Source organism: Dermacentor albipictus, chromosome 9 (assembly GCF_038994185.2).
Source record: "Dermacentor albipictus isolate Rhodes 1998 colony chromosome 9, USDA_Dalb.pri_finalv2, whole genome shotgun sequence".
Taxonomy (NCBI): Eukaryota; Metazoa; Arthropoda; class Arachnida; order Ixodida; family Ixodidae; genus Dermacentor; species Dermacentor albipictus.
The window spans coordinates 78991812-79008397 of NC_091829.1; the positions used below are offsets into that span (position 1 = coordinate 78991812).

A 16586-nucleotide genomic window follows, 5' to 3' on the forward strand; every position below is an offset into this window, starting at 1 on the left:
ACGATGCCCAGGTCGGGAATTCCGAGTCCTCCCTTATCCCTGGGCAGCTTGAGCACCCGTCTAGCTACACAACCATTTGTACCCTTCCAAAGGAAGCGAAAAAGGACCCTCTCCAAGATATGCTTGGTTCGGGTCGGAACAGGAGACACACACGCCACATACGTCAGGAACGAAAACAGAAGTGAGCGCAGGATTATCGCTCGAGCAGTCAATGGGCATGACAACGCGCTGAACTCCTGAATTCTGATTTCAAGCTTCTCCTTAGCCTGTTGCCAGTTTTCAGGAGACAAACCATCTGGTTCGAATTGGAAGCCTAGAATGCGCAGCCGCGTTTTCACGGGGAGACCATGAAAGGGCTGCGGACTGGACGGAGTGGAGTTCAAGTACATGGCTGCACTTTTCGACCTATTCAACTTTGCACCACTCGCCCTGCAGTAACTGTCCATGACCTCGAAGACGCCGCAAGCTGATGCTTCGTCCGGGACGACAATGGACAAGTCATCCGCATAAGCAAACAGCGAAACCGGAGGGGAACCTGGTGGGAGTAGGAACCTGCCAATTCTGCTGTCAAAGGACAACCTCTGCAGAAGCGGTTCAAAAGCGAGTACGTAGAGGGCAGGTGAGAGGGGGTCCCCCAGCCGTACACCACGTCCCACAATGAACGCCTCCGAGACACGGGCCCGTATGACAACAGCAGAAGTCGGTCGAGAATACAAAGCTTGGACCATCTGCCGAAAACCCACACTAAAACCAGCCTCTTCCAAAACACGGAAAAGGTACCTATGGCTAATAATGTCGAACGCTTTCTCCTGATCAAAGGAGCAAAGAATACCCGGCAGTTTCCGGGTGTTTGCCCACAGGAGAAGGTCCCTCACTGCAAAAACGTTTTCCACACGGTGTGGGCATGCCGATCAACCTCGCACTTTCCGCCTATACCCAACCCTACCCAGTAGGACTGGGAGGTGGCCCTGCGCGGCTGCTCCGACCTGGCGAACCAGAAGGCCCTGGTCGGCCGCGCCCGAGCCGCAGCTACAGTCAATGGGCTCCTGCAATGAGGAGCCCACCTAGTCTTTATAAGGAACGGCCCCTTAAGGACTGCTCCACACGCTCCCTGTAAACACTTCGAACAATAAAGTTTTTCAGTCAGTCAGTCTCGGTCAACCAGCCATTCGCGGTACGCCGGACGCTTCCGGCGCGCCGGACGCCCGCTTGACTCATGAACCTCTGGCGCTAAAAAAAAAGCGCTCAGCTCCAAAAGATGACATTCAAGTGTATAGTGCCCTGTATCTGCCTTTTGATCGTAACAATAGGAAATGACAAATAAAACTTCAGCGTACTGGAAGTTACTGCCTAAGTGGTATTAGCAACACACATTAGGAATAATTCGGAAGCAATATTCTTTGTAACATGTTTGGGAAGCAACTAGCGCATGCAGTGCGGTCTTATGTAATAACCTTATGTAATGCCCCCATATTGGGCGTCCTTGAGGTAATAAATAGAAGGGGTCTTTGTGTTAATCTCGCAAGTGGCAAAGCCATTGTCAAGCAGATACCATTTGTTATTTCATTTGCTAATCAGTTTTGTTTACAAGTATGATGTATTATATGTGCTGTACCTTATATTGTACTTTTATGCGAAGCATATTACGAGAGCTCAACCCAGCTCCTCAGGCGCGGCGGTGTCGCCTTGAATACCACGTGACGCCGTGACATCACGACAGAGGAGAAGTGGCTTTGGCTCAACTCTTGCAAGATGGGCTGGGTGGGAATCGAACAAGGGTCTCCGGAGTGTGAGACGGAGACGCTACCACTGAGCCACGAGTACGATGCTTCAAAGCGGTACAAAAGCGCCTCTAGTGAATGCGGTGTTGCCTTAGAAACGAGCTGTTTCTAAGGCTCAGGCATGCGTCGCTTGCTCAGGCGCACATTTCGTTGCCACGCCGAACGCTGCGTTGCTCGACGCTCACCGCATCCAATGCGGGGCGTCCAAGGCGAAGCAGAGTAACGCATGAGTTGTTTCTTCGTCTAGCCGAACCAAATATGGCTAAGCAACAGCAGTTCACTAGGCTAAACAGTGGTTAAACAACTAAAATAAAGGCTAGTATGCTTCGCATCCTGGGCTTAACCTTACCTAAGCCACAGCCATTTTTTGTTCCTACCACAGTTGTAAGCGTGCCTGTGGGTGAATAAATTTCCTTGTCAACTTGTCCGAATAAGTTCTCTGGCTTTTGGCTCAATGAGGGAAGCTGAAACCATTTCATGCTTTAAAGCAGGACGACGCGTAATATTCAGCAGTAAGTGAGGAACGCGATAGCAAGACAAGCTACCTGAATGCTACTCACGCTTCCCGGCAACTGCAGCTTATGTAACTCTAATGGTTTCCTGGAAACGGTGGCGGCGAACGCTATGCACGAACGCGAGCTTTGTTTCTTTTTTATTAGCTACCGTTTACCATTTTTTTTAAATCATTGGTTCAAGTTACGTGAAGCATCCTGTACATGATAGTGCCACATGGTAACGTTTGACTACTGAGATTTATGATTATGACTACTGAACACTTACAGTCGGCAGAGAAACAAAGCGAGCCTCTACAGTCGGCGCAACAAGTATGGCTACCATGCTTACGAAGAAAATGGAAAGCCTATGTAAGATAGCGTATTAAATGATTTCATTTGGTTTTACTTAAGAAAGCTACAGTAGACCTACAGTTTTCGCAACAGTCAGCCTAAGAAGAAATCAGACATTAGAGTGGACACAACAACAAATTATATATTATACTTCACAGGCAGCCCTATGGCTACGTGTGACAACTGCGATTTATGATTAGGGCTATATATTTTATGTAGTGACTACATACGAGCGACTGGGAAGAATGCTCACGCACTATCTCACAAGTCCCACTGCGGAGTTTCTGCAGTGATTTTGTGTCCCTTTCTTTTTCACAGGATAAGCACTGTCACAAAATTATCACTAGGTGACGTCGGGCCTACATCCATCCAAAATTTTCGAATGTTGTCGCCTGTACTAAAGCGTGTTACATCGCCTAATCCGATCGCGTGGGCAACGTGTATAGCGGTGTATATTCTGGAACATACGCGAGCATCAGTCACAACACAAGAAAGTGCGATGAGTCATCGATAAATGGCAAACAAACTTGACTTGTGCATGAGGTTTTGAAAAATAGAAAACTGTGCTTGCCGCTGTTGGTGAGCTTAGTGTGTTACCTGTGTTAACGCGAGCGGCATCCTTCGTGAGTGCCACCCAGTTTTACAGCGAAGCTGTATACCTCTACCTTCTAAGGAAATGTTCCTGTCGTTGGTGTGGTAAGCAAGAAACTCCACATACCTGGGTCGATCCCGGAGATAGTGCAATAGCGGCCTGACCCGCGGTGGAGGTGAGGCAGGCATTAAGCGCTCCCAATACGTGGGTGGGAATGCAACAATCAGCCCTCAGTCCCCAACGGCTGCGAAGCAACTGACCACGGTGGTGGTCAGACCTGTGACGCAGAAGAGGGTGCTAAGAATACCTGGGCCCGAACAGGCCGCATTGGAACCTGAACTGGCAACGTTTAACACTTTAACGTTATCTAGTGAGGCTAGTCTAGCGGTGCTATTGGAGAAATTAGAGGGCAGTAAATGGGATATAATAGGGTTCAGTGAAGTTAGGAGGACAAAAGAAGCATATAAATTGCTAAAAAGCGTGCACGTCTTGTGCTACTGGGGCCTAGCCCAGAGACGAGAACTAGGATTCGGATTCCTGATTAATAAGGATATAGCTGGTAACATACAGAAATTCTATAGCATTAACGAGAGGGTGGCATGTCTTGTTGTGAAACTTAATAAGAGGTACAAATTGAAGTCGTACAGGTCTATTACCTTACATCCAGTCATCATGACCAGGAAGTCAAAAGCTTCTATGAAGACGTAGAATCGGCGATGGGTAAAGACAAAACAACATACACTATACTGATGGGAGACTTCAAAGCGAGGGTAGGCAAGAAGCAGGCTGGAGACAAGGCAGAGGGGGAATATGGCATAGGCTCTAGGAATAGCAGGGGAGATGTATTAGTAGAGTTTGCAGAACAGAATAATATGGGGATAATGAGTACTTTCATTCGCAAGCGGGAAAGCCGAAAGTGGACGTGGAGAAGCCCGAATGGCGAGACTAGAAATGAAATCGACTTTAAACTCTGCGCTAACCCTGCAATAACACAATATGCGGATATGCTCGGCAAGGTGCGCTGCAGTGACCATAGGGTGATAAGAACTCGAATTAGCCTAGGCTTGAGGAGGGAACGGAATAGACTGGTGAAGCAGAAGCCGATCAATGAGTTAGCGGTAAGAGGCAAAATAGAGGAATTCCGGATCAAGTTACAGAGCAGGTATTCAGCTTTAACTCAGGAAGAGGACCTTAGTGTCGAAGCAATGAAGGGATCTCTTATGGGCATCATTAAGGAGTGTGCGACAGAGGTTGGTGGCAACTTCGTTAGACAGGACACCAGTAAGCTATCGCACGAGATGAAAGATCTGATCAAGAAACGCCAATGTATGACAGCCTCTAACCCTACAGCTAGAATAGGGCTGGCAGAACATTCCAAGTTAATCAACAAGCATAAGACAGCTGACATAAGGAAGTATAGTATGGATAGAGTTTAGCATGCTCTCAGGAACGGAGGAAGCCAAAAAGCAGTGAAGAAGAAACTAGGAATAGGCAAGAATCAAAAGGATGCGTTAGAAGACAAAGCCGGCAATATCATTAGTAATATGGATGAGGTAGTTCAAGTGGCTGTGGCGTTCTATAGAGATTTATACAGTAGCAGTGGCACCCATAACGATAATGGAAGAGAGTATAGTCTAGAGGAATACACAATTTCACGAGTGACGTCGGCAGGAGTAAAGAAAGCCTTGGGAGCTATGCATAGGGGGAAGGCAGCTGGGGAGGATCAGGTAAAAGCAGATTTGTTTAAGGATGGTGGGCAGATTGTTCTAGAGAAACTGGCCACCCTGTACAGGCAATGCCTCATGACTTCGAGCGTACCGGAATCTTCGAAAAACGCTAACATAATCCTAATCCATAAGAAAGGGGATGCTAAAGACTTGAAAAATTATAGACCAATCAGCTTACTGTCCGTTGCCTACAAAGTATTTGCTAAGGTAATTGCAAATAGAATCAGGAACACCTTAGACTTCCGTCAACCAAAGGACCAAGCAGGATTCCGTAAAGGCTACTCGACAGTAGACCATATTCACACTATCAAACAGGTGATAGAGAAACTTGCGGAAGATAACCAACCCTTATATATAGCTTTCATTGATTACGAGAAAGCGTTTGATTCAGTCGAAACCTCAGCAGTCATGGAGGCATTACGGAATCAGGGTGTAGACGAGCTGTATGTAAAAATAGTGAAAGATATCTATAGTGGCTCTACAGCCACCGTAGTCCTCCATAAAGAAAGCAACAAAATCCCCACAAAGAAAAGCGTCAGACAGACATACGACCTCTCCAATGCTATTCATAGCGTGTTTACGGGTGGTATTCAGAGACCTGGATTGGGAAGAGTTGAGGATAAGAGGTAATGGAGAATACCTTAGTAACTTACGATTCGCTGATGAGCATATGCACCCAGGTGCCACTGTGTATGTTCCACTGAGCTCGTGCCCAGTCATGTAACACTGCGCGCATTTCCTGTCGGTTTGAGACAGAAGGTATGTGCCATTCACATGATGCATGAAGCCACGTGAATGGCAGACCAAGGTGTATCGTGTGGACTAGAATTCTGTCACACCGTGCGACGTTATGTGGCTTGTGAAACCTCTTTGGGATGTCGAAACCGTGCAGACGCCGGGTTTGATTGTAGGTTTCTCGCCTCGTGATCTGATGTAAAGCCTCATTATGGCACGTCAATGCTCAACAATTAAACTGTGATATTTTGAGAGGCGGTTAATAAAATTAGCAGCATTAGGACTAGAAACAAAGCCGTCCCTTTATTGGGCGAAGTTGTGCCAAATAAAACAAGCAACGCTCAATTATTTGCATTGACAGGTGCGGGTGCAGGCAGCGATCATCGAACTCTGGTCAACCGCTCAGATGCGTCGGTTATTCGTACATGACTAGGCGTAGATTCCAGCATAATCGCTCGCCCTCGCGGACATTCAGAAATGTAGAGCGCTATTTGCGTCTCGCATGCAATCTGACTATTCAAAAGCTTCAACAACGTAGACGAAAGATAACACTAGCTTTAACATTCCAAAAACTTCCTATAAGAAGAGGCGAGTCTTGCGTTGAGCCGTAACATTTGACGTTTGTTAGCCGATGAAAGACGGTTACCAGAAAAGATAAACATGTATGAGTGGTGCCACCCCCCTTTCCCGCTGAAAGAGCATCGTACCGATGCTGCGAACAGAATAGGAAAATGAAAATAAAAATGAAACAACAAAACAATTATGAAGAAACATACAAAATGAGGTCCCAGGGTTTCTTATACTCGCGGACAACGGGTGATGAAGCGAAAGCTACGCGGGCGGAGCTTTCGCACTTGACGGTACTCGTACGCAATGTAGACCGGGCGCGCTCAGCAACGGTTTCGGTTTCGCCAACCTCGCACAACCTCTCTAGTCAAGGCAGATACAATCACTCCGCGCGAATCAATGTTTATTCACATAGGACGTGTACCAAGTTCTGAACTGCCAGCATCGCAGCCTGCGTCGGAGCTCCGAAGAAGCCATGTGGTGACGCGCCACCAACGCTGCCCTCGGTAGAGCTTACGCAGCAGTCAGCTCGCTCGCTCGTTTGTACGTGCCGATGGTTGCGATTTCCAGAGGGGCTCGCTTCGTTTCCGCACAGATGCTGGAAAAACTTTTTTTGCGTGCTTCAACAGTCTTGAGTTGCTAAAGTTAGTGAACAGCCTCTGAGGGGAGTTGACTGGCGTTACAGCGAGCGACGAACACTCACCAGAAGACACGGGCGTCATATTGCGTTTGACGAATGTGAAAAACGTGCGACGACCTCGGGTGTGTGAAAACTCGAAAGATCAAATTAAAAGTAAAATAATATACCAATATTTCACTGGTGAATGTTAAGTATCATTTCATATTTTGTGCTGTAAAAAAACAAAAAAGTATTGTTTCCCATTCCCCTCATAAGAAAACGTGAGAAATACCGCGGGACTGAGGACTGAATGAGGCGCGCATGGTTTTCGTAGTCTTCGCTTCATAGCCAAGAAAAGCTGTCCGCGAGTATAGCGCGTGTAAAATGGCCTAATAAGTACTTTATAGACTACTTCAGGTTACGCGCCGCACCACGGTGACTGCGTACTCCGGTCTGCCAGGACCTCATTACCTATTATAGCACCACACCAGAGGATCTTGTCCGATATAGCATTGCAGTAGCTTTTCACTAAATCCGCTTCGGCGTATTGCAGTCCAAACCCAAACAATGTTTCCGGACTGTATTTCACGTAACATCGTCGGAGGTTGTACTGTCTCTTGTCGGTCCTTTGCTGGTTCTTGATACCCTGGCGCGCGACGTGTGGGGCTTCTTCGATGCGCTGGAAATAGGCGGTGACGTCGAGGTTTTCTTCTCCGGTGACGTGTGGCAGCATTGCGTCGAGAGTCGTCACCGGTTTCTTTACCGTAAACCAGTTTGAACGGCGTTATCTGGGTTTTTTCTGGCACTGCCGTGTTGTAAGCGACGGGCCTTGTTTAGGGTCTTGTTTAGCCGTTCCGTAATGCTATTCGCCTGCGGCCGATAGGCGAGTTTCCTTCAGCGAGTTCTGTCGCCATAGCAGCATGGCTCGGGTAATTACTCCACCATGCAAAACTGTTCCTTTGTTGGTGCTGACGACTTCCGAGGCCTCATATTCTAGCAGGATAGTCTTGATGAAGCATTTTGCCACTATTTTTGGCAGGGCCTCAGTTTTGGTGTAGCGGGCAAGTTCGGCGGTACTCACGAGGATCCACTCCCTGCCTGGTGTCCATCACAGGTTTGTTAAAATTTGTTGTTCTTACCATCCTGCGACAACTCTTGCGTCTAGCTTCCTAGTACGAGGCACGCCCTCCAGATCGGCCCTGATTAAAGTAACATGTGCTAGAGACACGGGAATGCCTTCACGCGCGCTAAAAAAAAATAACAAGAACGGATCTACCATTATGACTGTGAAGAGCCGCCCTCACTTCGCTCTCAATGAAGACCCGGTCAAGTTCTTCACCTAGTTGAATTAGGAAGGAACAGCGCCAACTAAGACGATCACGAGAGGGAGAACGACACAGGACAATCTCCAACTTCATCTATCTTTATTCACCGAAAAATCAGCAAATATAAGGATAATGACAAACGTGCGCACAATGCGGTAGAACATTCGCCACGAAAACAATGCCAGTATCCCAACAAGTGTGAACCATGGTTCGGAGAGATGAAGATTCTTGGCAGAAGCAGGGAAACAAAGGCACGTGATGTTTTGGAAGCATTCCATATAAAAAAATAGGAAAAAACTGTGTTAGTGATACTTGCGTGACCCTCTTCAAAATTGAAATACCCTATCTAGAACGGTTTGGCAGACGATGCATTTAGTCATTGTGTGCATGTCTGTGATTTTCCTTATATTTGCTGATTTTTCAGTGAATAAAGAAAAATGAAGTTGGCGCTTGTCCTGTGTGGTTCTCCCTCTCGTGATCGTCTTAGTTTGCACTGTTCCTTCCTAATTCAAGTATGCACCATCTAGCCCAAATGTATGTTGTCCTGAACTATTCTTCACATAGGCTTCCCATATATTCGGAGCTCTCGTCTCCTACGTTTGGTTGTTTAAGTGGGAGATGTTTGGCTGCGAGACTATACATGATATCCCTCTGTGTTTTATCCTAGCTTTCCTGATGAACCAACTTAGCTGTAGCTGTTCTCTTGCTTGTCCTTCTTTCATTCTCGTTGAACAAGTGCTTAAGGAGGTTCCAGCTACCTCCATGTTTGAGTCTGCCATGAAGCGAGTTACAAATCTCATGCCACTGTTGCTTCAGGAGGGTCTTCAAGTGACCATCAATTTTTTGCCTAATTGCGCTATTTTTTTCATTAGCCTTCTGTTAGTTCTGCGTTACAATCTCTGTAATATAGTCTGTTTGGCCTCATTCAGATGCGCCAGCCCGCTATCGACAACCTCAATATTTTCCTATGTCCTGATTTCTTTAGTGGCCTCTTTGACGTCCTCTCTGAGGTAGATGACCCAGGTCTGAAGCGGCTCCCCCTCAATATCTAAAGGCCCGAATTTACTTCTGTACGCCCTGATTTTCCTGAGCTGATCCCATACAGGGGATTTGAAGATTCTATTTTCCTGTCTCGGTATGTGTATGGTTATGTGTATGATGTAATGATCGCTGCCTAGATCCATGTCTGAATTTTCCCAATTGACTCTTCTTGAGTTGTTTGCAAAATTAAGCTCTGGTTCGGAGTCCCTGCTTGTGGACGTGCCACAACGGGTGGGATAAGCCGGATCAGTAATCAAACATAACTCCAGATGCATGTCGAGACTCCATAGTTCCTCCCCCTTCTTTCTGCTCCAAGTGTATCCCCACGTGTGATAAGGAGCATTAAAGTGCCCTCCAATATTGAGCGGGAAATTTTTGGCAGTCGAAAGCACCTTGTTGAAGAGAGCTCTAAACCTCTGGTTCACGTCGTTAGGACTGGTGTAAATATTCAAGCAGAAAATGCTTTGCATCTTACCTGTGTTCCTTCTAAGTATTATATAACTAAAATAAATTCAAAGTTGGAATGTCTAAGATGAATGCCATGCTCAATGTTTGTCAACTTTTTCTCAATGAGGGTCGCCAACCCCCTTCCCAACTATTTGCCTCTGCAAATCGGTTTGTACTCAGTAAGCATAGTTTCGTCCGGTAAGGTTTTCTGCAACATAATTACCTTTGGACTGGCCTCAGATGATCTCATCACGTGTCCCATTGCTGCTTTTTTCTGTTGGAACCCGCGACAATTCCACTGCCACTTGTTAAATCCATGATTACTGTCGAGTGCTATTAGGCGAGGCTACCTTTCTATTACCCACTATTTTCCTCCTTGTGATGGCACCCGAGAAACCAGGAATGGACTAATTGCCGTCATGCCCTCGCGCCTCAATCTTCCTAAGCCTTTTCTCCGCCGTTAGCCTCCATTTCCACACATTATGCACTTTGAAGTTAATGGTTTCTACTGCCTCTCCTATCGCTTTAATTGCCTTTTTTATTTCACTGGGGGCTGAGAAGACTGAATCGTCCTCGGAACTCAACGCTCTCTCTTTAGGGGCAGGAGAGCTGGATTCCCATGAATCGAAATCGGTGAGCGGAGCATGTAAAAACGGAGCAGATGCTTCCATGTCTGCACTGCTCGGGGCTTCTTCGTCTTTCTGCTTAGTGGCTATGGTGTTTGGCTGCTAAGCTCGAAGTTGCGGGATCCAATCCCTTCCATGATGGCCGCATTTCGACGGGGGTGAAATGCGAAAACACCCAAGTGCTTAGATTTAGGTGCACGTGAATGAAACCCAGGTGGTACAACTGTCCAGTGCCCCCCGCTACGGCGTGCCGCATAATCAAATCGTAGTTTCGGTACGTATAACTTCATATCTATTTATCTAAACCCTGCAACTTTGAAGATGTGCACGACGTGCATGTCCGGAGGAACGTCTACAGCGAGTTTTACAGACATCCACGGAACTCGGATAATCGCAGGAGTTAAAGTGTCTACTTAAACATTTACGTGGTGGTGGTGGTGGTGGTGGTGAATTGTAGGAACAGGCGGGTTTAGCCTGGTGAACAAGGCCGGCAATTGCTCCACCCGATTTAACATTTAGGTCGAAAAGAATCAATGTAGTTCAGTATAACCCGCTGCGGTTGCTTAGTGGCTATGGTGTTGGGCTGCTGAGCATGAAGTCGGTGAATCCAATCCTTTCCATGGCGGCCTCATTTCGACGAGGGCGAAATGCGAAAACACCCGTGTGCTTAGATTTAGGTGCACGTTAAGGAAGCCCAGGTGGTCCAAGTTTGCGGTCTCCCCCACTAAGGCGTGCCTCTATAACCAGATCGTATTTTTGGTACGTAAAACCACATATCTATTTATCGCAACCCGCTGCTTCGAATATGTGGCCGATGTGTATGTCCTGAGGAACATCTCCAGCGAATTTCACAGACATCGACTGAAATTGAAATATCGCTGGAGTTACTGTTTATGGTTAAACAGCTAAGCCCAGCAGAATCAATGAAGTTCTGTACAGAACAAAAGTTAAACACTTGGTACATTGTCAATGGAGCAAGCAGTCTGGCGAAAAGCGCACTCTTTTTATGGTTAAACGCTTAAGCCAAAAAGAATGAATGAAATTTAGTACTGAATGAAACGTGAAACACACGATGCATAGTCGAAGGAAAGCGCACTCTTTTTACGGTATAACGGTTAAGCGGACAAGAACGAGCGAATTTTAGTATTGTAGGACACAAGGGTAGCTCATGTAACGAAAAGTTGGCAGTGGCTTAGCTCTGCTATACCAGGATATACGTAGCGAAAGCTAAGGCATAGCATGGTTATCCTTTGTTAATCGTGATTGCAAGTCCAGGTTAGTCTGGTTGTCTACCTATGTTGCGGCGTTTAGCCAGTCGTTCGGCGCGCTGTTCATTTGTTTTCTGGGCAATTCATTTCCTCTTCATCTCGTTCCCATTTCGATTCCAAGCCTCGTCCTGCTTATCAAAATTGCCGCCGTCCATACTGCCGCCTCAACTGTGGTTGCGGTGCAAGCAAGCTCTCCTTCTCAATCCTCCGACATGTTATCAGGCATGAGACGCAGCTGGCGAAGCGAGCGGAGGCGAGCGAAACGAAGAGAAACGCGGTGTAACCAGGAACGCGGTGTGACGTCATGTGCCTCCTCGGAGCATAGCCCCGCTGAAATCGCAAGTTCGCGGCCAGTAAATCTTTCGCTTTAAAAGTGCACTTTTTGTATGGTTGAACAGTTAAGCCACAAGAACGAATGAATTTTAGTATTCAACGAAAGCGAAGCACCCGATGCACAGTCGAAGAAAAAGTGCACGATTATTGTGGTTCAGCGATTAGGCCCAAACATGAAGGAATTTTCCCATTGAATCGAACCGAAGAGCACGACGACGTGTCATTGGAGCCAAAGTCTAACGAAGAGCGCACACTTTGTACGTTACACAAACTCCATAGGTGCCCTGCAATCTCTACGTAAGTTTGCGGTCATTGCCGAAGGATACTTGGTATGTGCAAATGGTAATCAACTAGCAGATACCTCAAATACCCGCAGCTCGTGTCTTTATATCGAGATCTTCTTCACTACTATTGAAACACACTAGTCTTCTGATTTTGCTCTATGGAGTATACAGGGTGTCCCACATTATTTGAGCCAAGAATTTGAAAATGAAAGGCGCTTCGGAAACGAATTGAAACAAACGTATACTACTCGCAATAACCTATAGTAACACGGACAACGTTTCCTTTGCCCCATCAGTCCCTCATTAAGTTTAATTACTCAACTTTTTAATTATCGGCTGAGGACGCCAAGTATGATAAGTAGATTCGTAGAGCGCCTTCAGAAACCACCGATGGAGCTGTTTCCTTTGCGATGCGTCTCACGTAGTCCTTTTTTCCGGGTTGTAAGGAAAGCCCGCGAAATATGAAAAAAAAAGAACACCTCAGGGAGCGATTGCACAGTGGTATCGTGCTGCTCTCAAGCGTGCGCTCGGTGACCATGCAAAGTCGGCTCCCGTCGGATGACGCCGAAAATGCATGCTGCTGGCTGAGCGCTGCCGATGAGATAAAAAACACCCTGCCGCTTCCTCCTCACCAGTCACGATGCAGCCGACCTTGTTCACCAAACGCACGCTTGAGAGCACCGTGACACCATTGCGTAAATGCTCCCTCATGTGGCTTTTTTCAGATTTCGAGGCGCCTTTCTTTGAAATCCGGAAAAAAGGACTACGCGAGACGTATTGTAAAGGAAACAACTCGATCTGTGCTTTCTGAAGGAGCTCTACAAATATGCGTATCATACTTGGGGCCTCATCCAATAATGAAATGTTGGATTATTATTCTTAATTATTGAGTTATAGGCAAAAAAAAATGTGTGAAATACTATAGGATTTCCCGATAGCATACGTTTGTTTCAATTTCCTTCCGATGCGCCTTTCATTTTTAAATGCTTGGCTCAAGTTATGCGGGACAGCCTGTATATGATTAATAATAATATTTGGGGTTTTACGTGCCAAAACCACTTTCTGATTATGAGGCACGCCGTAGTGGAGGACTCCGGAAATTTTGACCACCTGGGGTTCTTTAACGTGCACCTAAATCTAAGCACACGGGTGTTTTCGCATTTCGCCCCCATCGAAATGCGGCCGCCGTGGCCGGGATTCGATCCCGCGACCTCGTGCTCAGCAGCCCAACACCATAGCCACTGAGCAACCACGGCGGGTAGCCTGTATATGATTGTCCACTACGTAGCTTGAGGGCACACTAATGCATAACATAATAATGACTTTACCACTAAAGACATTAGTGTAGAATTGCAAACAAAAAGTGACAAACGCAAAGGCACTGCCAAGTTGCTACCTCACATTCTTGTCACGCTAACATGTGAAAACGAGCATTTCCATAAGCACGTCCATATACAGACAACGGGTAAAGCTAATTATCTGTATTTTGGAGAAATATCGGATGGCCATTCGTAAGATATTCGGCTAATTTTTGTCTTGGAATAAAGGATGCGTTTGCAGGTGCCTGCACTAGATGGCGCCACCATAATTAAGGGAGACTAGCCGCGTTTAAATGAATGCGACAGAATGCGCCAGTAGCGTATCACCTTTCCTATCGCATCACGAGTAATTCGATGCGCTACCGCTTACCTGTAGCGCATTACGCTTGGTGCGATGGTGGCGCGCGCGGTGTCATCCCTCTCGTCAAGCGGCTTCGCTGGGCGTCGAGGCTCAGAGTCGCATGCTCAAGAGACACCCAGGGTCATCTTGCACGAACAGTGCATAACGAAAATAATCCCGAATTGAATAACGCGTTTTTAAATGATTCACAGACAACGCCTTGTCCGCAGAAGAACGCGTCCTTAAATTTAAGAACGCGTTCCTAAATTGAGAACGAGTTCTCAAAAGCCGCCGCCGGAAGCGCCTCGATGAGCGCATACAAATCAGCGCTGGTCCACGTGCTGCTCGTGTGCCTAGACGTGCGTTCATGCAGAGACGCCGAAAGAGGCAACGCCATAAAACGCCCTTAAAAACGTTGAACGTGGAGCCGGTTTCAGGTGCCCGTGGCGGCGTTGAGCGTCGGGCTTATCTCAACCCTGCTGCTTCGAAGCTGTGGCCGACGTGCATGACCAGAGGAACGCCTCCAGCGAATTTCACACACATGCACACAACTCGAAATATCGCCGGAGTTAACGTTTATGGTTACACAGTTAAGCTCAGGAGAATCAATGAAGATCATTATGTAACGGTAACACATGCGACCTCCCAGAGACAATGGAGCCACCAGCCTAACGTAAAGTGCACTATAGGTACGCTAGAGAAACTCCATAGGAGCCCTGGCATCTCTGGTCGGCCCTACCCGACCCTGGCGGCCGTGCCCGAGCCGCGGCTACAGCCCATAGTCTTCTGTAATGAGGAGCCCACCTATTCTTTATAACGAACGGCCTCTTAGGGACTGCTCCACCCGCTACCTGTAAATACTTCGACCAATAAAATTTTTCAGTCAATCAGTCGTGGTCAAACAGCAGTTCGCGGTACGCCGCACGCTGCCGGCGCGCCGGGCGCCACGCGGGATTCATGGACCTCTGGTACTAAAAAAAAAAGCACTCAGGCCAAAAGATGACAATCAAGTGTATTAGCGGCGAGAATTAGGAGTGGCGCGCTCTCGTGAGTGACGTCACGGCCAGGACGCCGCTCGCTCCAGCTCGCTCGGCTGCCGCGCGCGCTCGTTCCCTTCGTGTATGCTTGGGGTATGGGTGGCTCGAGCCGTACGTATTGAAGAATATGTCGGCTTCTTTCAGCTGCCATAACTTAACCATAGTTTCTTCTTCTAAAGCGTGTGAGTCGAGAAACTTGCGGCTTGGATATCGCAAGCTAAGTAGCGTTAAACGGGTCTACTAGGTTTTGCAATGCATATATGCGCCGTGTCTATCGGTAAATTTTGATTAAAAAAAGAATATCTGCAAACTCAACGCGCGAAGTTGTGTATGATGCTTCGCTAAACACTTAACATTCCTTTAGTATTTAGCTATGAGAGGCATTGCGTTTTACGTGGAAGAAAAATTTGGTAATTGGCGTCAACATGTTATCCGATGTTAGAAAGACACTGCCCAGTGAAGCTGTCATCATGATTCCTATTACTCTGGTGTGTTGTTCTATTCAACTATGGCCATTCATTATTGCGTAAAAAATAGTTAGGCGCGCATTTATTATGAAAAAGCTTGCTGCTACTTTCATCCCCCTCTTAAACAGGACTCCAAAAAACGAATTGCTCATGGCTGCTAACACGGCGGCGCGTCATGTAGAGTATTTACATAGTTAATTCACAAACACCATAGTAGCAATCACTGAAAGAAAAGTTTCGTTGTTAAGGTCAAGAGCCACTGAATTGAAAGTGATGAAATGTTTCATAGTGGCCCTCAGTAGCCTTTATCGACAATATGGCACACCCCTGATCACGTAACGGTAGCAATCGACTGTCCGTATGGCGAGGCACGCTATTTTCGCGAAACCCATCAGTTCACTACAACTTCGAATTAAAACCATAAAGCATTTTTTTTTACAGCGCCAACTGGAATGGCTAAAGTATTCAAGAGCTACTACACCGCAGCTTAGATTGCCTACAAAAGGAAAATTCAAGCACCTTCTGTCTCACCATGTCTCGATCCAGCGTTATTTAATTATACAAACGGATAACTATTCGCTTCGTCGGTACATAAAAGAGAACCTTGCAGGCTAAATTAAGTTTGCTCCAATCCAATCGCAAACATTCATAAAGAAAGCACCACAAGCCTTGCATATACTTTCACTTGATTTCTGCCCCTCCACCGGGTTAATTTCGATATCTTTAATATGTCCCATACTACTAGTCATTGACGCTTCGACGTCTTTCTGGCTGCAGCTATGCGGTCTAGCAGGCATACTTCACTAAAAAAATTGGGCCGAGCAGCCTCTGTCAGTTCGCCAAACAGATTCGTCATGTATATTCCTCAAGCAACAAGCACCAGTAAATTTCTCAAGTGAGTTTGATTTGATTTGATTTATTAATTTCCATTTACACACACACATGTATAGAGGAGTGGTAAATTGAGGTGGATGAGGGAAAAAAGCCGCACAGACGCGGCTTGAGGTAATCTCACCCTCTTAGGTACAATATGGCTGCATGGGGTAACACATCAAGCGCCTTATAAATTACATTTATATAGTGGCCATAAAACATTGCAGTTTTACAATATATGAAAGAACACTGAAATATTTGCACAATAACAATGCAAAACACACTGCGGCATTGAAATAAATAAATGATATACACTTGGTAACATAGACAAAAAAAGAGGAACATAACATACATTATTAA

General features: G+C 46.5%; 1 protein-coding gene across 27 annotated transcripts in view; it reads right to left on the reverse strand.

Annotated features, from left to right (window-relative positions):
* The window catches only part of LOC135919011 (uncharacterized), a 997771-nt gene that overhangs the window by 267834 nt on the left and 713351 nt on the right, over positions 1 to 16586 (reverse strand). For 7 of the 27 annotated variants that reach the window (XR_011508264.1, XR_011508263.1, XR_010569848.2 and 4 more), the window contains one exon: positions 3345 to 3495. The exons of the other annotated variants lie outside the window; for them this stretch is intronic. The gene's annotated coding sequence lies outside the window, so the exon portion shown is untranslated. The remainder of the gene's footprint in view (positions 1 to 3344; positions 3496 to 16586) is intronic. 27 annotated transcript variants of the gene reach the window in all.